This window comes from Macaca mulatta, chromosome 9 (genome assembly GCF_049350105.2).
Source record: "Macaca mulatta isolate MMU2019108-1 chromosome 9, T2T-MMU8v2.0, whole genome shotgun sequence".
Lineage (NCBI taxonomy): Eukaryota > Metazoa > Chordata > Mammalia > Primates > Cercopithecidae > Macaca > Macaca mulatta.
Window position 1 is genome coordinate 56,267,476 of NC_133414.1, and position 21,992 is coordinate 56,289,467.

Consider the following 21,992-nt stretch of genomic DNA (forward strand, 5'->3'; position numbering starts at 1 on the left):
GTGGAAATGTGAGGAGTGGTCTGGCTCAAGGGACATGTTTGCGAGTCACCACCATGCTGTGCGGTAACCGAAGCCCTGGGTGCACACGAGTTCTTCTGAGGACAGAGTGCAGATGGCGCAGAGAAGGGGGCCTGGGGGCCACCTTGAGGAGCTCTAACATTCCAACTGTATGTAAAGAAGGATGAGTTTGCCAAGAAAGCAGAGACATTTCCTGATCAGCAGGAGGAAAAGCAGGAGACAGTGCATTGAATGAAGTCGAGGGAGGATTCTTTGGACTATTGGTGTGACATTTTTGTAAGTCTAAAATTATTTCAAAACAAACAGTAAAAATCAGTTTATTAGGGCTTATTAGGATGGAGGAGGGCCCATCTTCTCCATGGTGGATAACTGCCCCCCATCAATAGGGACCTTCCTTAGTAGGGGTCCTCATCTTCCATATCCTCTTCAAAGAGCCACTTTAACTCCTCAAAGCTTCCTCCTCCTCATGCCCCTACACTTATCTCTGCATTCAAACCGGTGTCATTCCAGGACATAAACTGTGAAAAACGGGTGGATCATTTATTTTTCAACACTTTATATTTAAAGAAATGCTATTGGCTTTTAAACATATGCTACATTTTAATATATCCCCACTTATTTATTAAACAAACATATACATACATTTAATTGAGGACACTACTACCAATTTGTACCAGTCAGGATAGGTCAGGTTTGAGAGTAACAAACAAGCCCCAAGTCCTAGGAGCTAAAAGAACAAAGGTTTGCTTTCTCCTCAAGTGCTCCATCTAGTGTGGGTTGTGGGAGAGCTTGGTTTGTATTTAACACTCTAAGACCGCTCCATCTTGACAACTGTTTCCATGATTGCTGTGGTGGGGAAGGCAGGGCTCAGTCAAGCACTGCAGCTGGGTGCTTCAGCCTGGGAGCTACACACATCGTTTCTGCTCACCCTTCATTAGCTGCAGGCAAGCACTGGTTGTGCCTGACTTCATGGGAGTGTGGAAGTATCCTTCCTGTGTATATGAAATAGAAGAAATCCAGAACCAGTCCATGCAATGTAAGGTTCTACCACAAGCAATAAAAGTCAGTAAAATCTCAACACTGTGCAGAAACAGCTAATTGCTTAGTCAGTGTTCATTATCTACTTCCTAATAGTACTCTTGTATGTCAATACCTACTGAAAAGTATCTAACTCTACAGATATCCTATTAGCTAAGGGGGGACATATGACCCAATTTTGGGTGTTTGGACAGAATCAGAAGTCACTAGGGATGGGGCTTAAAGCAAAAAAATCTTTTTGGTGATCTGACAATGCTGGCTTGTACCTTTGGCCTCTGTCCCTCCCCTGCCGTCCATCTTCTTCCTCCCATCTTGGACCCTGGACACGGTGGGAGCATGGCAGCTATCCTGTGATCCCAGCACGGGAGCCTCACCCTGAGGACGAGGTGGGGCAGGACTACTTATGGGGACTGGTCTTGGAGCTGGTGTTGAGCCGCTAGATCAGCTGTGGGCTTCTTCCCCCACATCGCTGTAGACAAATAAGCCAGCACTGTTAGGTCCTCTGTTACTTGCAGACAAACCCAATCTAAATGATGCAAATAAAACATTTCTATTATCACATGCCATAAATAATGATGTATTCATACAGTATAATTCTGGGCATTTTAGAAATATTTACAAAAATTGTCACAATAACATCACCTTTCAGGTAGTTAAATGGCATATAACTTTCTGTAATGAATTTAGAACAATTTTTCTACAGGAAAATGGAGGGAAAATAAAATATTATCTACATGTAAGACCCACTTTGGGGAATAAGTTGTATGCTTTGAACTTCTTGTAAAACCAATCTAACATAATAATTTAAGACATTAAAGTTAGTTATTCAAACATTGATAGTGATAAATATAGCAGTTGTATCCATTCCTCCTCCAGGTAATCAAGACATTCTGATTTTTTGATGTAAATTATTTTTTAAACATGCAGTTCATTTAGCAATACATGTATTGACAGCTGCACCTTCAAAAAAACTTAAAAAACCAGGGAACACAACATTAACTTGTTACTAAACTAAAAGAAACTTAGCTGAGATAGTGTTTCGGAAATCGCTAGGGAAATAGCCTGTTCTTTGAAAAGAAAACAAAAGCATTTACTGGAGCATAAAATTAAATTCATTATTTGGCAAATTTCTTGCTAAAATACCATGTCCACAGGCATCTCTGTCCCAGCAATTCTGTTTTGTTGTGAATTATGTAGAACTTATTTTAATGTGTTTGCTTTACTTAAAAAAAGGAATGAATTATAGTAATCTTTTCATCATGCTTGCCTCACCGGAGGGGAGCTCTTAGGAGAGCTGTTCCGGGTGTAAGAGTCCCATCACAATCCTTCCGCCTTTCTGAAACGCCTATGCAGGATCTTGAGGGCCTCTGGCCAGCGTTATTTTTTTTTTAATCTCCCCCATTCCTTTAAACTTAATTTATATGAATAAAAGAACCTGAGACAATTTAGCTCAATTTTAATATTTTCCAAGCATTATTTTGACCAGGTAGCCAGGTTTAAGTAATGAATATTGACAGTGTCCATTATATAACTACACTTGAAGTTATTAAGGACTTAACCATTTTCTAATGCTAGCCTATTTTCTACACTGCTTTTCACATATATGCCCATTAAAAAATGGAATGTCTGTTACATTTATTGGTTTGTGAGTGTTTCTAGAAAACTGCAGTACGTGTGAAGGCCAATTTCCATGCTGGCATTGCATGCATCCAAATATTAACGCACAGAGGCACAGAATTAGAGAAACAAGAGAGCATATTCAAACACTAGCATGCCCCATTTCCCTTTTTATTGCTTGTTTGCTTAGTACTTCTTAAAACAAAAAGAAAGAATTGAATTCAACGTTCAACTACCAAAGAAAGAGTAACAACAGGGCACATACTCCGGGCTCGAATGAAATTGTAAGCACAGTAGACATTGGTATAACCTTATTATCCAAAACTCTTCTCAACCAGGGCCTTCCAAACAAATTGGTAACAATATGATTTATGTTGAAATATACAATGTGTTCTTTGGGAATTTAAGAACTCAGACTATCCAAATTTGAATTCAGGTCTGTAGGAAGTGAGAAGCCTGTACTAAGCAACTGTGCCACATTTCTGCTGCAGTTAGGTTATTTTGGACAATTATACCTAAACCATCCTTGGTTTCATCCAGCAAAATATATAGAGTACAAACAGGAAAGCATGCCAGCCAGTTAGGGGTTTAATAACGCATGGTTTTTATTCTCTTGCTCTGAAAACTTGTATCAAAAAAAATTTAAATTAAGGAAAATAACTCAAGATTTATGGGCCTCATGTGCTTTAAAAAAGAAAAAAAAAGTACCTACTAATTTGCTCAGATATAGCAGGCTTAATGGTTCCATATTTTGAAAAGCTGTTAAGAATGGTTTCTAACGCAGGAGAGGGAAAACATCCACTACCCCTTTTCAGAATTTAAATGGAGGGCAGAAACATTCTTTACACCCAAAACCTATGGCAGCAGTTCAAATTTGACCAAGGTAAATGTAGATGGAGATGTTCTAAACACAGCTAGGACTCAGCAAGTCTAACACACTAAAATCATGTGATTACATTTTAAATGAAAATGCACAAAAACCAATTAGAAATTTTGAGATTTTTTTCATTTGAAGGTAATCTTAATGCTGTTAAATTCACAAATGCTAATTTAAATACCCAATCCTATTTATCTAAAACACACATTGCAAACACACAAATTATCTATTCTCTCCACATGTCGGCGCCCATTCATACCATGGTTTGGAAATGGGGAGAATGGATTACCCTTAACCTGCAAGTGCAGTTGTCTCTTTACAGTTAACTTTAGCAAAATTCATACAAAATAGTGATTAACAATGATCTTTACTTGTTAACTCACAAGGAAACACCTTCAAAACTGCAATTTGTTAAAGTTTCTGTACTAAAATGTAGAAAAACTGAACTAAACAAATAACAAAATGTTAAAAATTCCTTAATTTTTTATTTCTGGTACCACTACCACAATTTACAGGGCAATATACCTGATGTAATGAAAAGAAAAAGAAAAAGAAAAAGACAAAGCTACAACAGAAAGACCTCTGGAATGTACATCGAATTGACACCACATTGCATTAATCAATAGCTGCACTTTGTGCAAACTGTGGCTATGACAGTCCTGAACAAGAAGAGTTTCCTGTTTAAGCTGCAGTAACTTTTCTGACTATGGATCATTGTTTCTTCTGTGGCAGATTTATACAATTCCTCTAATGCATTTGGGGCAACTGTCTCAAAGTAACCTGCAGCTTTCCTGACAACTCCTTGCTCTCTCTCCTTCTAAGAGTTGTAGCCCTTTTCTGCTGTTTTAAGAACCTCCTGCTACCATATCCACCATTTCCACCACCAGATCCATAACCACCACCATAGGGATTGCCTGAGCTTCTTCTGTTATGCCCAGACCGTTTATTCCCCGAAGAAGACCACCAGAGTCCAGAGTCAAAGCTAAGCAGCAAGGATCTTTATTACAGGTTCGAACCTGGAGCTCTCACTTGCTCGTGAAACGAGACGGGCAGGAGAGCTCCCCCACTGAGCTCCGAACAATGTTATATAGTCTAAGGAAAGTAGGCATAGAATCATTATACAAATTAGAGGTATGAGTGGCTGGAGTTTGAACAAAGCGATTTGGCAAACTATGATTGGTTCCCACCATTTCTGATATTTCAGTACAACCCTTGAGGCGGAAGAGCAGTTTTACATAAAGGCAGTTAATTATATTGCATCAGGTTGCACGACCAGTTTATGGCTATCTTGCTTAAACACACCTTGTGACCTGGCTATCTTACTTAAACATTCCTTGTGACCTGGCCTCAGAAAGAAAAACATGTACTTACAGAACTTACGAAACCTCTGGTACGTGCAGAGATTAGAAAGCAGAACAAAGAGTTTGGCAACATCGGGTGGGGGAAGGGACGGTACGCATTTTTGTATCTTTGTGTCCTTTCATTTCCCCCTCCCATAAGTAACTGGATGTCCAATCTTGGATTTCCAGAGTCTTATAATGTAGCCTCACTTTCTGGGTGCAGGAGAGGCTGGTGATGGCTACTGGGCCAGGTACTAGTTGATGAGTAATATACTCCCCCATGTTGTGGGGTTGTCCACCGAGAGTCCTATAATTATCCAAGTGTAAGTGACGGGAGACTCAGTTTTGTAAAAATACCACCCTTGTTGTTCTCTCCAGTATCGGACAGAGTGCGTCTTACAGTATCTATATGGGCAACCTGCACTCTGGTGCCACCAATAATTTTTACAATTATATTCAGTTTGATCATATTCAAAACAGATCATGGGTATTGCTGGTTGGGCAATCTGGAACCTAGTGAAATTGAGGTAAACTATAGTATTACACCCTGAGGGGGGGCAGTCTGCGCTAGCTAGCAGTTTACCCGCTTGGGGGGTTTCCCCGGGGTGAGTTTTGTTCTCATAGAGCCAGAACCTCCAGACATAGGGATTAGACGGCACAGCAGTGAGGAGAGTCAGATGCATAAGGCATAAAAGCATAGGTAAGCTAGACATGGTTACGGCTATGGGGATGACAGCGCAGGGTTAGCTTTAAGGGATTGTTCTTAGCTTTGTCTACAGTCCATGTAACCGGTGCTCCAGACGGCCCGAGAAGGTTGGATGCTGGGTCCACTGGTTTGACGTGTGTGTAGTGGATCCACGAAGCGATGCCTTCTACCTTGAGAGCGGTGGGAGTAGTCAGGAGTACTTGCAGTGGTCCTTTCCACCTGGGTTGAAGAGTTTCTTGCCGGTGGCGCTTGACTAGGACCCAGTCTCCCGGCTGGAACGGATGAGGCATCGGCGGAGGTCCTGCCTCGTACAGTTCTCGTAGTCTGGGCCAAATTTCCTGGTGAATTTTCTGTAAGGCTTGTAAGGAGAACAAGAGCTCAGAGACATTTTCAGTTTCAGATTTGAGTAAGTCATCTTTTAGACTGGGGACCAGGGGTGGGGGTCTGCCATACATGATTTCATATGGTGTGAGGCCCAGTCTGTAAGGGGTATTTTGGGCCTGGAACAGAGCGTAGGGGAGAAGTACTACCCAATTAGCGCCAGTCTCCATGGTCAATTTAGTTAAGGTCTCCTTTAGAGTCCGATTCATCCTTTCTACCTGTCCTGAGCTTTGGGGCCTATAAGCACAATGTAATTTCCAATTTGCCCCAAGAATGGAAGCCAAATCCTGACTTACCTTAGCAACGAAGGCTGGTCCATTGTCTGACCCTATTTGGACGGGAAAGCCATACCTGGGGAGGATTTCTTCCAAAATTTTCTTTGCTACAACCTGAGCAGTTTCTCTCTTAGTTGGGAACGCTTCTGTCCATCCTGAAAAAGTATCTACAAAGACAAGTAAGTACTGATACCCATATTTTCCAGGCTTTATCTCAGTAAAGTCTATTTCCCAATAGATACCAGGCCTAGTTCCTCTACACCTGATTCCTGCGGCGGTCTGGGTTTGGGGGCAAGCGTTGTTCAGTTGGCAGGCTTTGCAATTTGTTGTCACATCGCTGGCCAGTTCAGCTATGCGTCTGATTCTGAACTTGGCGTGCCTGATTAAGTCTATCATTCGCCGGGCACCCAGGTGGGTTGTCCAGTGGATATGTTCCAACACCTGCCGTCCTAATTTTTCTGGTAGGATGGTTTGGTCATTTATATCAGTCCACCACCCATTTTGAGCCTGTTTTAGGGGAAGCGTGTCCATCCATTCGCGATCCTGTTCGGTATAGTCGGGAAAACATGGCAAATTTCGCGGGCCAGGATCGGGGAGCTGGAGCGCGAGGAGCTGACTGGGAGCTTTTGCTATGCTCCTTGCGGTTTGGTCGGCTAAGAAGTTGCCTCGAGCAATTGGCGTAGTTGGTTTCTGATGCCCAGGGCAATGTACGATAGCCAATTTCTTTGGTTTCCACAAAGCAGTTAATAGAGCTAGGATCTCTTGCTTGTTTTTTATTTCTTTGCCTTCGGCTGTTAATAGTCCCCTTTCTCTGTAGATGGCCCCATGTATGTGCGCAGTAGCGAAAGCATAGCGGCTATCCGTGTATACTGTTAGTTTTTTCTCTGCCCCTAGGGTGAGGGCCTGTGTAAGGGCTATCAGTTCGGCTCTTTGGGCCGATGTCCCTGGAGGCAAGGGTTCCGCCCAGATTACCTCAGTCTCTGATGTTACAGCCGCTCCTGCATACCGCTGGCCTTGGTGGACATAGCTGCTGCCATCAGTGAACCAGGTGAGTTCTGTGTCGGGGAGCGGACGATCTTGCAGGTCCTCCCGCACCCCATGCACCTGAGCCAGTATCTCAGTGCACTCATGGGACGGGGCGTCCAAGTCTGGATTTGGCAGCAGTGAAGCAGGGTTTAAAGAGGTTGGGGGCAGAAAAGTTATTCTGAGGGGGTTTAACAGCAGTCCTTGATAGTGGGTGAGCCGGGCGTTACTCATCCATTGGTCCGGCGGCTGCCGGAGGACGCCTTCAATGGCATGCGGGGTTATAACGCGCAACTCTTGCCCCATGATAAGTTTATCAGTGTCTCGGACCATTAGGGCGGTCGCCGTGATTATCCGGAGGCAGGGTGGCCAGCCAGCAGTCACTGAATCTAATTTTTTTGACAAATAGGCAACTGGCCTCTGCCAGGGGCCTAGGTACTGTGTTAACACGGCTTTTGCAACACCCTTACTTTCATCCACGTATAAGTGGAAGGGCTTGGAGATATCAGGGAGCCCCAGCGCGGGGGCTGATAACAAGGCAGTTTTGATTTGCTGAAAGGCCAGCTCAGCCTCTTCCGTCCAATTGAAGGGCTGCCGTTCCTTTGTTGCCTGGTATAGGGGCTTGGCTAACTCAGCAAATCCGGGTATCCATAACCTACAGAACCCTGCCGACCCCAGGAATTCTCTCACTTGCCGTGTTGACTGGGGTCTAGGGATGCGTAGGACTGTTTCCTTTCGGGCTTTGGTTAGCCAGCGTTGCCCCCCTTTTAATAGGTACCCCAGATAAGTTACCTCCGACTTGCAGATCTGAGCCTTTGTTGCTGAGGCTCGGTAGCCTAGCTCCCCCAGAGTCTTCAGGGGGTCCTCAGTCCCTCGAGCACAAGTTTCCGGGGACCTGGCCGCTATTAAGAGATCATCAACATATTGCAAAAGAGTTATTTCAGGGTGTTGCTGCCGGTACTCACCCAGATCTTCATGAAGGGCTTCATCGAACAGGGTTGGCGAGTTCTTGAACCCTTGTGGCAGTCTGGTCCATGTTAGCTGACCGTTGATGCCCCTCTCAGGATCCGTCCATTGAAATGCAAAGAGTTCTTGACTTTTGGGAGCCAGAGGAAGGCTGAAGAAAGCGTCTTTTAGATCAAGAATGGTATACCACTGTTTTTTGGGATGTAAGGCACTCGAAGGGTGTATGGATTGGGCACAGTGGGATGTATGTCCATGACCCTTTTATTAACTTCTCTTAAATCCTGTACTGGCCTGTAGTCCATACTGTTGGGTTTACGAACAGGTAACAGTGGAGTATTCCAGGATGAGTGGCAAGCCCGTAGGACTCCCTGGTCTAGGAGTCGGCGGATATGGGGCGTAATTCCTTCTCTTGCCTCCAGGGGCATAGGATATTGCCGAACCCAAACCGGGTCCGTCCCTGGCTTAACTTCCACAAATATGGCAGGTCGATGTTTAGCTAGCCCCAAGCCCCCAGTTTCTGCCCACGCTTCAGGGAAACGCTGGAGCTAAGAGTCAATTCCCTGATCGGGGGGCTTTTGCTCTTGATAGAGTTGGTACTCATCTTCTAAGGTGACAGTCAGGATAGATATTGGCCTGTTTTGGGAATCAGTTATCTTGGGCCCTTCTGGCTCAAAGTGGATTTGGGCCCCCATCTTTGTCAGCAAGTCCCTCCCTAGTAGAGGGCAGGGGCTCTCTGGGATGACTAGGAAGGAATGGGAGACTTTTCCCGTTCCTAAGTCTACAGTCCTCTGGGTTGTCCAGGGGTATTTTTTGATGCCTGTGGCCCCGTGCACCCAGGATGTTTTCTTAGACATTTTTCCAATTGGTTTGGTTAGGACTGAGCGTTCCGCCCCAGTATCGACCAAGAAGCGAACTGGGGACCCCTCCACTTGCAAAGTTACCCTGGGTTCGGGGAGGGGGTCCAAACCCCGTCCTCCCTAGTCAGAGTCCTGGGTAACGAGTACGGAGGTAGGGTTAGCTGGTCTCCGTTTCTTTGGGCAGTCTTTAATCCAGTGGCCACGTTCCTTGCAATAAGCACACTGATCTTTTTCTAATCCTTGCCTAGGGCCTTGCTTTTTCTGCTTTCTGTTTTGGCCATTTCCTGCCTGGGGGAAAGCTGCTACTAAGACTTTGGTCATTTCTTTGGTTGCCTTGAACTGTTTTTCTTCTGGAGTATCCCTATTATTATAAACTCGCTGGGCCATCTGAAGGAGGTCCTGAATCTGCTTTCCCTCTAAACCTTCTAATTTCTGGAGTTTTCTTTTAATATCTGGTGTTGCCTGGTTTACAAAGGACATTACTACCGCTGCCTGATTTTCCGGTGCTTCCGGGTCCATAGGGGTAAACTGTCTGAAGGCTTCCATTAATCTCTCTAAATACACAGCGGGGCTTTCTGTCTTACCTTGTAACACAGAATATACTTTAGCCAAATTGGTGGGCTTGCGAGCTGCAGCCCGGAGACCCGCCATTAGAGTCTGGTGATAAATGAGCAGTCGTCCCCTACCTTCTGCCGTGTTGTAGTCCCATCTGGGCCGGGTCAAAGGGAAAGCCACATTAATGAGGTCAGGATTTGCAGTTGGCTGGCCGTCATCTCCTGGAACCAGTTTTCTGGCCTCAACTTGGATTCTTTCCCGCTCCTCCATTGTGAACAGGATTCGGAGGAGCTGTTGACAGTCATCCCAGGTCGGCTGGTGAGTAAACATGACACTGTCTAACAACGAGGTTAGATCTTTGGGATTATCTGAGAACCGAGCATTTTGGGACTTCCAATTGTATAAATCACTGGTGGAAAAAGGCCAATACATGAGACGGGAGAGCCCGGTATCATCGAGCAATCCTATTTCTCTGAGAGGCAGGGCTACAGTGGAGTCAGGGAGTCGGGAAGCTTGGTCCCGCTGTACGCGGCCTCGTGTTCGGCCGGCCGCCCCCCCCAGGTTACTTTCACTCTCGGCTGCTTCCGCTTCTCGGTTTCCCTCTACGGAAGCACCACCCTGGGGGACTGGGTCCTGTGGGATAAGGTGCGGATATGGTGGGGGAAATGTGGGTTCTAACGTTAGGGGGTCCTGGCTGTCCGGCAGCATAGGGGCCGAGGGAGCAGAGGGAGTCTTTTGTCTTGTAGGTCGCGTTACTAGAACTTTGCAGGGCTCAGGGATGAATGGAGTTATCCAGGGTGGTGGGTTTTCCACAAGATCCTGCCACACTAGAATATAAGGAATTTGATCAGGATGTCCTGACTGCCCTGGCAGGAAAATCTTAGTTTTTACCTTAGTAATAATAGAGAGACAGAAAGTTCCTTCGGAGGGCCACCCTATGCCGAAAGAGGGCCACTCCGAACGGCAGAAAGTAACTAGCTTTCCCTTCTTTAGTTCTACGCTTAAGTTACGCCCCTGAGCCTTCACATCCTTAAAACTGGTAACAAGGAGTGAGAGCGGCGTGCTCTGGTTGTTGCCCATCTTTGGACTGCTCCTACAAAGAGAAGGGGGGACGAAAATGAGTGTGAAGCAGAGGGGAGTATCCGACAGGTCCGGTCCTGGAAGGGGAAGAAAAGGTTTTATGTTTCGTTTTGGGCTTACACTTAACACTTAACAATAACGGACAGACAGTAATAACGATGAGCATTCACGAGCGCGTGTCGGACTTCCGACCTGAGTCAGACGGGGCAACCAAGGATGGAGGCCCCCAGATGGGCACTGGGGAACGTCTCCCACCAGTCCCGAGTGGCTGTCTTCTAGCGCGTCCGCCAAGACCGTGCCACTTACAGAACAGACCAATACAGATTACAGATTACGGATTTCGCGAAATTTCAGGGAGACAGACAGAGACAAAGACAGAGACAGTGACAAAGCCGGCTTACCTACAGATTAAGATCCGTTGACTTGGGGGTCTGGTGGGCTTGGGGGAAATCCCGGACGAGCCCCCATTTGTTATGCCCAGATCGTTTATTCCCCGAAGACCACCAGAGTCCAGAGTCAAAGCTAAGCAGCAAGGATCTTTATTACAGGTTCGAACCTGGAGCTCTCACTTGCTCGTGAAACGAGACGGGCAGGAGAGCTCCCCCACTGAGCTCCGAACAATGTTATATAGTCTAAGGAAAGTAGGCATAGAATCATTATACAAATTAGAGGTATGAGTGGCTGGAGTTTGAACAAAGCGATTTGGCAAACTATGATTGGTTCCCACCATTTCTGATATTTCAGTACAACCCTTGAGGCGGAAGAGCAGTTTTACATAAAGGCAGTTAATTATATTGCATCAGGTTGCACGACCAGTTTATGGCTATCTTGCTTAAACACACCTTGTGACCTGGCTATCTTACTTAAACATTCCTTGTGACCTGGCCTCAGAAAGAAAAACATGTACTTACAGAACTTACGAAACCTCTGGTACGTGCAGAGATTAGAAAGCAGAACAAAGAGTTTGGCAACATCGGGTGGGGGAAGGGACGGTACGCATTTTTGTATCTTTGTGTCCTTTCACTTCTACCAAAACTACCCCCGTTCATGGGTCCATAATTTGATTGCTGTTGTCCACTATAATTTCCAAAATCATTATAGTTCCCACCACCACCATAGTTCCCACTGCCAACATTCCGTCCTTCATGGTAACCATCACATCCTCCACCACCTTGGTTTCCATATCCTGGTCCACCACCACCATAGGCCCCTTTACTACTATAAACAGGACCACCGCCATAGTTGCCACCATTACCTCCAAATCCATTATATCCACATCACCTCCTCCATAACTACATCTCCTGCCCCCACCTCCACCACCATAGCCTCCTCTTCCACCAAAGTTTCCACCACAGCCAAAATTACCTCCACCACTTCCAAAGTTTCCTCCATGACCCATAAAATTGCCAGATCCACCTCCACGACCCCTCTGTGATCCAGCAGACTGCATCTCTTGTTTAGAAAGGGCCTTTTTCACATCACAATTATGCCTATTAATAGTGTGGTATTTCTGAACAAAAATTTTATCAGCTGTATCATGATCATTAAAAGTTACAAAAGCAAATCCTCTCTTTTTTCCACTCTGCCTGTCTTCCATAACTTCTATGGTTTCAATCTTGCCATACTTTTCAAAGTAGTCTCTCAAATTATATTCTTCTGTATTTTCTTTAATACCACCAACAAAAATGTTCTTCACTGTTAGATGGGCACCAGGCTTTACAGAATCCTCTCTAGAAACAGCTCTCTTTGGTTCCACCACACGGCCATCAACCTTGTGTGGTCGAGCACACATTGCTGCATCCACCTCTTTAACACAAGAATAAGTCACAAAACCAAATCCCCTGGAACGTTTTGTTTGGGAGTCTGTCATTACCACACAATCTGTGAGTGTGCCCCATTTCTCAAAATGTTCTCTTAAACTATCATCTGTAGTTTCAAAGCTCAGACCACCAATAAACAGTTTTCTCAATTGCTCTGGTTCCTTTAGATCATGACCCTCCTCCCCCTGGCGGCGAGTCGGGCTGGGGGCGAGTCGGGCTGGGGGGCACCGGGCGGTGGTTTGACCTCCATTTTGAGACAGGACTCACCTCTTCCAACTCGAGCTCAATATGGGACCCAGAGGAAGGTGACCAGCGTTTTCATTTAGACAACTCTGCCTGGATCAGCACACTTTTCCTCTGCAGTTCAGGACTTAACTCTGAACTTACTTGATAACTTATTCTGACTTCAGGAAAAACCACATTATCTTGCAGTATGTCAATCGAGCCACTGACAGGGGCCTGAAAATGGCTTTTTAAATGGTGAGATGAGGCCGGTATGTACTTTTGGATCAAAAGTCAAGTAAGGAGGAGCCAGGGAAGATGAGAGTTGCAGGTAATTTTGGTGCTCTAGATGCCCTAGACCTGGGAATGGGGGGAGGGTCAGGGATGCTGGCTGGAAAACATTTTTTCCTGAGCTGTGGACATTTCAATATTTCTCACTCCACATTTCTACCACATTTGGTTATTATTTGAACATGTTTTGCATGTTTTACTTGCATGCAAATATTCTCCCCAAATCCACTGTTTCAGTGCTAAGCAGCCCAGCTCCAGTCCCGTCTTCTCTGGGAGCTTTCCAGATCTCGCCATCTTCCTCTGAGATACCATAGCTTTCTGTCTGTGTTTGACTGTGCCATGTCTTGAGCCTGCCCTCTCACTGTTCTGCCAGCTCTTAGAAGGCTGGCATCATTCTTATTCTTCTCTGACTGTCCCAGGTGTTTGGCACGCAGTGGATGAATCTAGGAGCTTCATGTGTGCTTGAACAGAATGAAAGGACAGCTGTGATTTTCTCCTCTGTGCGGCTGATGCCTTCTCTGTCCCGTCCAGAAGCAGGATTGCATTGAGATCCCTGGAGTTGTCTGTGGCCCTTGTAAAATTAAATGCCAAGAGAATCCTGGTTAACAGAAGAAATGGAGAAGGACCAACTTCTAGTTTTCTATGCCAGAGGTCAGGGCATTGCTTCTTCTCTGTGAATTGCTCTGACTTGCTGAATTGAAACTTTCTTTACTTTTGGGCAGATAAGAGTAATTTGGGGGCAGATAAGAGCTTCTGGGAAGTTGTCATTGCAAAGGGGTTGGCAGTGATGCTGCTACAAAATGATTATCCAGGACTTGTTTTTTTCCTAGTTTGAATTATTTTATAAAACCTAAGAATTACTTGATTTAAAAATAATAGGTCAAGACCTTCTGGCACTACTGAAACTTCTGAGTGGCCCTCAGATGGTCACTTGAGAATCTATTCAGACAACCCAGCAGTTGGCAGATGTAACACTCATCATGCCTCCGCACTCTTTTGTCATTAGTTGATTACATAACAAGTATCAGCGGGCTGGGCGCGGTGGCTCATGCCTGTAATCCCGGCACTTTGGAAGTCTGAGGCAGGCGGATCACAAGGTTAGGAGATTGAGACCATCCTGGCTAACACGGTGAAACCCTGTCTCTACTGAAAGTAAAAAAAAATTAGCCAGGCGTGGTGGCGGGCGCCTGTAGTCCCAGCTACTTGGGAGGCTGAGGCAGGAGAACGGCGTGAATCTAGGAAGCAGAACTTGTAGTGAGCCAAGATCGTGCCACTGCACTCCAGCCTGAGCGACAGAGAGAGACTCCTTCTCAAAAAACAAACAAACAAAAAACAAATAGCAAACATGAAGTTGTGTGCCCGAGTGAAGCCCTAGCAAAGGAATCAAAGAGCAAACTTTTACATGTAGGTCAGCAACTGTTGGTGTGCTCCATGGGGAATTTACCATCAGGGCACACTTGGGCCCCCACTGTGCCACCATCACTGCTGGCCTCCCTGCCCAGGGGAAGGACTCCATGTTCCTCTCCCAGGCGGATTCTCCCTCCTCATGCCACTTGTCCTCCCCACCTCCCATTTACTTATGTGCATCAACACAAAGCTGTCCATGGACTCTCTCCTTTGTTCTGGAGTTATCATTCTGGGAATAAAAAGGAGAGTGGATAGACCATGCACAGTGTGTGGGATGGAAAATGCCAGAGAATTCAGGTGTCTGTGAGGCTGGAGGAAGCCTCCTCTTTGGGAGCAAGGACACTGGCTCAGTCTATGCTGCGTCCAGCCTCAGGGCCAGCTGGGAGCAGGTGTCATTTGCTCTTCATCCCACTCTAAATAGGCAGGTGTGAACGCTGGTACAACAGGCTTTCTCAGGCTATTTTCGATTGTGTGCAGCTGGTGTTTGAAAGAGCATTGCATTTAGGAATAGGGCTACTTTATGCTCTGGGGGTGAGGAAGGATGGAATGAGAAGACTCTGGTTCTGACCCATCCCAAACCACTGTGCAACACCCTGTCTCCGAGGTAGCCCAGAGTGGAAAGTGCCTGGGGTCCTGCATACCCACTGCTGCTAGTGACTTATTAGCCATGAACATATTGTCGCCTGATTTCTGAGATAGCACTTGTCACATCCAGAGGAAGAAGTAACTATGAGATGTGAGAGATAGTGCTGGTGGCAGAGGGTAGGGAGGGGAATGGTGGGAATCCTGAGGGTTAGTGTGGTCTGTGGGGCCCAGGCCCAGGTGAGCAGGCACTGAAATTCTCTAGGATAGAGGATGTAGCGATGCTAAAGGCAGCCATCACTGCCTTAATTTTACAACGATTTTACGTGTGTTTGCACCTGCACTCTGAGGAATTTCGAGGCTGGACGTGGTGGGATGTGCCTGTCTTCAAGGTCCTGCCCTTCCACCAGGAGAGCCAAGATGAGCACTTACACTAAATTTGTATTTGCCACAGTGAACAGCTCCTATGCTCATGGATGGCACTGACTGTGATTTACCAATGGGGACGGTCCATCCTGAAGAGGGCCTTTCCTCTCCTTTGCAAAAGGATGTAAGAAGCATAGAGGGACACATGATCCTCCCCAGCCCATGGTTTCCTTGAGCCCCATGGCTGCTGATGCCAGGGCAGCAGGAATAGAGCCCCCAGGAGCTCTCCCACCTGGCGAGAGTCAGGCCCCAACCCACAAAGCATAGCCCTGGGAGCGCGCTTGCGATTCTAGTCTTTTTCTGAGCATCCTTTCTCCAGATTAGAGAAAAATCCTTTTAAAGTAAGTCAATGGTCAGATGACCTCTGTGAAACCTCTAAAACGATTTCTCACACACATTAGGCTCAGCTCCTTATATCAGGCAGACAGGAACTGTATTTTAAATCTTTAATAGCACCTAGTATCATATTCGGCACAATAATTCTGATGAATACATTTCTTTACCTTTGTTGGTGAAAATCATTCACCTCGAGGGCATCTGTTTAGGTTTTGAAAAACGCATTAGATATTTTCTTTATATACTGTTTGCTACATACACCCACCCACCCACCCACACACACACATACACACAAGTTATGAAATCCAATATAACATGAACATCCGTGAACTTACCACTAAGTTGAGAAGCTGTCTTTGTGTTCTTCCAAGATCCCATTCCTCCCTGCCATGAAATCCTGAATTTTGTGTATATTGTGGCCATAATTGTCCAGATGTGTATGTATCTCCAGTTGTATTGTTTAGATTCTACAGTTGCTGGCTTTGTTTAGGAGTGTGTAACACAGTGGTTACAAATAGTGGTTTTGGAATCAAACTCATTGTGTTGAAATCTGAGATGAAGTATTTACTAGTTGTGCAACCTTGAATGCATTACTTACCTGCTCTGAACATCAGTTTTTTCACTCTCAAATGGTGGTAATCCTGCCCAACTCATCCCTCTCCTGGAGTTGTCCAGGGGATTGAATGGAATGAGACCTTGTCCATTTCTTCTTGGCCCACGATCGACCCTCAACTAAGGTTGAGGGCAACCCTCTGCCCCAGACATCCCTGGGAACTCCTGTCAAACACACTCACCCTTCACCACTGGCACGTACTCCAAGTCACCAGGCCTTAAAACAGCAGCGAATGAGGAATGCATGGGATGAACAAGTGTGCCAGACTATTAAGTCTTTCCTGTGTCCACACAGGAAGAGGAATGCGCCGGGCAGAGGACAGCAGATGCCATTACCAGATCATTACTTAGCACGTTGCTTGGTCTTGGCAGGAAATGGTTCATCATTTTCAGATGAGTAGAGAGCTGTAGAACCTCGTAACTGTCCTCCCTCGTTCTGCACCCGTGTGGCAGACGCAATGGTCCTTGCCAAAGCTTTCCCTCCCACGGTGCCTTATCAAGATAAGTGACTGGGGGTGTGGGATACCACATGATCCACTGAATGCAAGAGCCCTGAACTCAGAAGGGGGCTGGGGTCAAAGGCTTCCAGGGCTGGAGAGTGAGGCCGGAAACCCCAAAAGATAAATGAGGACTTCTGGAACAAGATGAGAAGATGAATTAAACTGTTTGCTTTGAGCATGCACATAATGTTCCAGAAAAATCCACTTTGGCTGCCAAAGTAGCCCTTTTGGAATTTATGAAGACCCTTGCCAGGGCCCTCACCCTGGGGCTTAGTGCTCAGGTCTTGTATCTGTCTTTTTTTTTTTTTTTGAGATGGAGTTTCGCTCTTGTCACCCAGGCTGGAGTGCAATGGCGTGATCTCAGCTCACTGCAACCTCCGCCTCCTGGGTTCAAGCAATTCTCTCGCCTCAGCCTCCCGAGTAGCTGGGACTACAGGTACCTGCCACCATGCGTTGCTAATGTTTGTATTTTCAGTAGAGACAGGATCACCATGTTGATCAGACTGGTCTTGAACTCCTGAGTTCAGGTGATCCACCCACCTCGGCTTCCCAAAGTTTTGGGATTACAGGTGGGAGCCACTGTCCCTGGCTGCATGTGCTGTTTTACAGCAATCCAGTGAGGCAAGATCACCAAGCTCACAAACGAGGAACCTGAGGTTTAGGAAGCAAAAGTTATTGCCCAAATTAAAATACATAGTAAGAAGCTGGTTTGATTCCAAACCAACATCTGTTTAACTTCAAAACTCAGGTCGGCTCTATTTCACCATCCTGTGTCCCTCAACAAGGTGACAGGTCAGCAGGACAGCCACTGGCCAGCAGTGTCTCAATCACTGATTGTCCACTGTGCTTAAGCATCCACAGAGCCCTTGGTGCTGAATAGATGGTGGATTTTTGGCCTTTTTGTCTGTCCCGAATCTTTAGAAGCCTGTTGTCTATGGTGATAGTGATTTCAGGTTGGCTAAGTTTGACAAGCAGTGAGCAACAATACATCTGTTGTTAGAGGTGTTTGTTATTCCACATGCCAGGAAGACAGAGAGAAAGTCTCAACCAAATTGTCAAGGCAAGAGTCTTTCAGGAAAAGGATATGGCTAAGAATTCTAAAAGGGGTGAGGGTTGGTTTAACAAGAAGGAGCAGGGAAAGGTGTCTACCTTGAATCTCCAATCTAAAAGATTGGTATAGGCATAAGATGTCAAGAAAATTAGCAGAAAACATCGTGTTGAGCCCTCAAGACTTGCTTGGAGCAGAGGAGACCACACTCCTGCAGCTGGGTGGTCAGGTAACTGGGTTTCTGCTTTTACAGGAGCAGCCATGCGACTACACACCTGGCTGGGGCTTGAGGCTGGGGGTTGGGGAGGCATGGTGACCCAGCGATCTGCTACAGTTCAGCTGCTGTTTCCCCAACAGGAACCCTAGGGTTGGAGGGAGGGGCTGTTGGTTTTGTCAGTCCATTGTGCTTTGGGTGAGGAAAATATTTAGGATATATTTTAAGTAATCTTAAATTAAAAACTAAAATTATTGTCACAAAACTGTGTGCCATTCTTATTTTCAGATAGAATTAAGAACTATTTGGCTGGGCTCAGTGGCTCACACCTGTAATTCCAGCACTTTAGAAGGCCCGAGGTGGGCGGATTACTTGAGCTCAAGAGTTTGAAACCAGCCTGGCCAACGTGGTGAAACCCCGTCTCTACTAAAAATACAAAAATTAGCTGGGTGTGGTGGCGTGCGCCTATAATCCCAGCTTCTCGGGAGGCTGAGGCAAAAGATGAGAATCGCTTGAACCTGGGAGGCGGAGGTTGCTGTCAGCCGAGATTGCACCACTACACTCCAGCCTAGGCGACAGAGTGAGACTCAATCTCAAAAAAAAAACCAAACCAAAACAACAACAACAACAAAAAACCCCTAATTTATTAGTATCTGTGGAGAGCAGATATAAGCATTTGTCCACAATTTTTTATTGTTTCACTTATATCCTCCCATCCATGCTTTAGTTTTCCCTTCCTCCCACTGAATTAGTTAAAAGACAATCCAGATTTTTATACCATTTTGGTCATAAATGTTTAACTATGCGTCTCTAACCAAAAGAGACTATTTAAAAAAATAAAAATTTTGCCATTATCAAACTAGAAATATGAAAAATAATTCCTAAATATCATCTAATATTCAGTCAATGCTTAAATTTTCCTGATTCTTTTCAGGTGATTAAAAAAGGAAATAAACAAGTGTACACCTTATATTTGGTATGTATGTACGTATCTGTCTATCTCAACCAACAGTTCTCCCTTCTTCTTTTTCCTCCTTGTTATTTATATGTTGAAGACACTGAATCATTTGCCCTGCAGAATTTTCCACACTGTGGATTTGCCGGACTACACCCTGTGGTGGTGTTCTTCTACCTTGTTCTGGGTAAGTTAATAATTAGATCTAGAGGCTTGATCAGATTTGGAAGTTTTTGCAAAACTATTTCCCACTTATTGCCATGTTCTTCCTGCTGCAGCTCACAGGGGCACTGGGAGGCTGAGGTCTCTCCTTTGGGATATGTAGATTCATCAGTGGGATCAGGTCATGTCAGCCTCCTCCATCCTGAAAGAAATTTCTCACCAGCTGTCGTCTAAGGATTTGGCAGCTAATCATGGTTACTGCCAGATTCATTATTTTATTGGGGTTATGAAACGCTGATATCCTCACACAATAATTGTTTCTGCATTTGTTAGCTGAAATAATTCTATGAATAAGAACTTTTGGTCATCGGCTAATTCGTTTCCCCTGAAAATAGTTTGTACAAGAAAGTCCAGATAAATGCTCTGTTCTTTCCATTTATATATCAGTTTTCAGAATAACAATTTGTTGTTCTAGCAATCTCCATTGTGACCAATGCTATTATTATGAACTCATCGATTTTTAACTTCTTTGATATAGTTTGACTGGCTGCAATCATTGTTCTTTTTGATGCTTAAATTATGCCATCCTCAGTCAGTGAGAATCCTTTTGGACTGGTCTCTCTGTCTTTTTGACATTTCCCTGATAGTCTTCGTTAGCTTTCTTGCATCTCATACAATTTCTGATGAGATCTGGAATCAGACGTTTTTTCCCCAATGGATTCCTAGGACAACTCTTTGTAAACTAAAGTCTGGATACTGCTTGGTTTTCATAGCTTCTAGGTTTTTTTTTTTTTTTTTTTTGGAAATCAAGGAAATAATATTTTTACTGGGCTAGAAAATATGTATTTATTTTTATTTAAAAGTAAAAGTACATCATGAGTTTTCACTTGCATTTCTGTTTTTTTTTTTTTTTTTTGACAGCGTTTCACTTCTATCACCCAGGCTGGAGTGCAGTGGCTCTATTGGGCTCACTGCAACCCCCTCTCCCACCTTCCTGCTCAAGTGATTCTCTGGCCTCAACATCCCTCCCCCTCAATAGCTGGGGACTACAGATGCATGCCACCACTCCTGGCTCATTTTTGTGTTTTTTTTTTTTTTTTTTTTTTTTTTTTTGTAGAGATAGGGTTTCACCATGTTGCCCATGCTGGTCTTGAGCTCCTGAGTTCAATCAATCTGCTCACCTCGGCCTCCCAAAGTGATGGGATTACAGGCGTGAGCCACCACATCCAGCCTTTTACTTGTATTTCTAAGTCACATTTAAGATTACAGGGATCTTAACTTCTTTGATTTAATGTTAATTTTCTTTACTTTTACACTAAAAGTTCTTGATTCCTAAAAACATTGTGGTGATGTGTGTGTGTGTGTATGTGTGTGTGTGTGTTTGTAGTTTCAAATAACAATGTCAACAGCACCACTTGTTATTGATAAAAAGTAAGGCTGCAGAATACTATTTGAAATTTCTCTGTATTCTTTTTGTCCTTAAGATGTATTCCGGTAGGGGGAATCGCCACACTGTTTTCCACAATGGTTGAACTAGTTTACAGTCCCACCAACAGTGCAAAAGTGTTCGTATTTCTCCACATCCTCTCCAGCACCTGTTGTTTCCTGATTTTTTAATGATTGCCATTCTAACTGGTGTGAGATGGTATCTCATTGTGGTTTTGATTTGCATTTCTCTGATGGCGAGTGATGATGAGCATTTTTTCATGTGTCTGTTGGCTGTATGAATGTCTTCTTTTGAGAAGTGTCTGTTCATATCCTTAGAACTAGAAATACCATTTGATCCAGCCATCCCATTACTGGAGATATACCCAAAGGATTATAAGTTATGCTGCTATAAAGACACATGCACACGTATGTTTATTGCGGCACTATTCACAATAGCTAAGACTTGGAATCAACCCAAATGTCCATCAGTGACAGACTGGATTAAGAAAATGTGGCACATACACACCATGGAATACTATGCAGCCATAAAAATGATGGGTTCGTGTCCTTTGTGGGGACATGGATGCAGCTGGAAACCATCATTCTCAGCAAACTATCGCAAGAACAGAAAACCAAATACCACATGTTCTCACTCATAGGTGGGAATTGAACAATGAGATCACTTGGACACAGGAAGGGGAGCATCACACACTGGGTCCTATTGTGGGGAGGGGATAGGGCAGAGGGATAGCATTAGGAGATATACCTAATGTAAATGACGAGTTAATGGGTGCAGCACACCAACATGGCACATGTATATATATGTAACAAACCTGCATGTTGTGCACTAGAACTTAAAGTATAATTAAAAAAAAAAAAGGTTGTATTCCTGTAGTTCCATATCTGTGTCTTAAACTTACTTAAAGTAATTTTTCTCTTTACTTCCCTCTTATCCTGTCCAATGTCATTAAACACCAACCTAATATATAGTTGGGTTAATTTATTTTGTTTTGATTGGTAATCATTTTTTCCCATTTTGGTTGAATTTTATTTTGTAACAATGTAACACATCCACAAGGTTCCAAAGGTGGAACTCTAAAGCAGGTGCCCTCTGAGCAATCGAGTTCTGTTCCTGTCTCCTGCTTCCTATTTTCTCCTTCTCTCACAGGTAACTATTTTTTAAAAGTTGAGTTTTTTTTTCTTCAATTCAGTTTAAAAACAAAACAAAACAAGCACTCACATATTTATACTGACTT

The 21,992-nt window shown here is 44.6% G+C and overlaps 1 pseudogene; it reads right to left on the reverse strand.

Annotated features, from left to right (window-relative positions):
• Positions 1 to 3,062: 3,062 nt before the first annotated feature.
• Positions 3,063 to 13,709, reverse strand: LOC144331114 (heterogeneous nuclear ribonucleoprotein A3-like; annotated as a pseudogene).
• Positions 13,710 to 21,992: the final 8,283 nt, after the last annotated feature.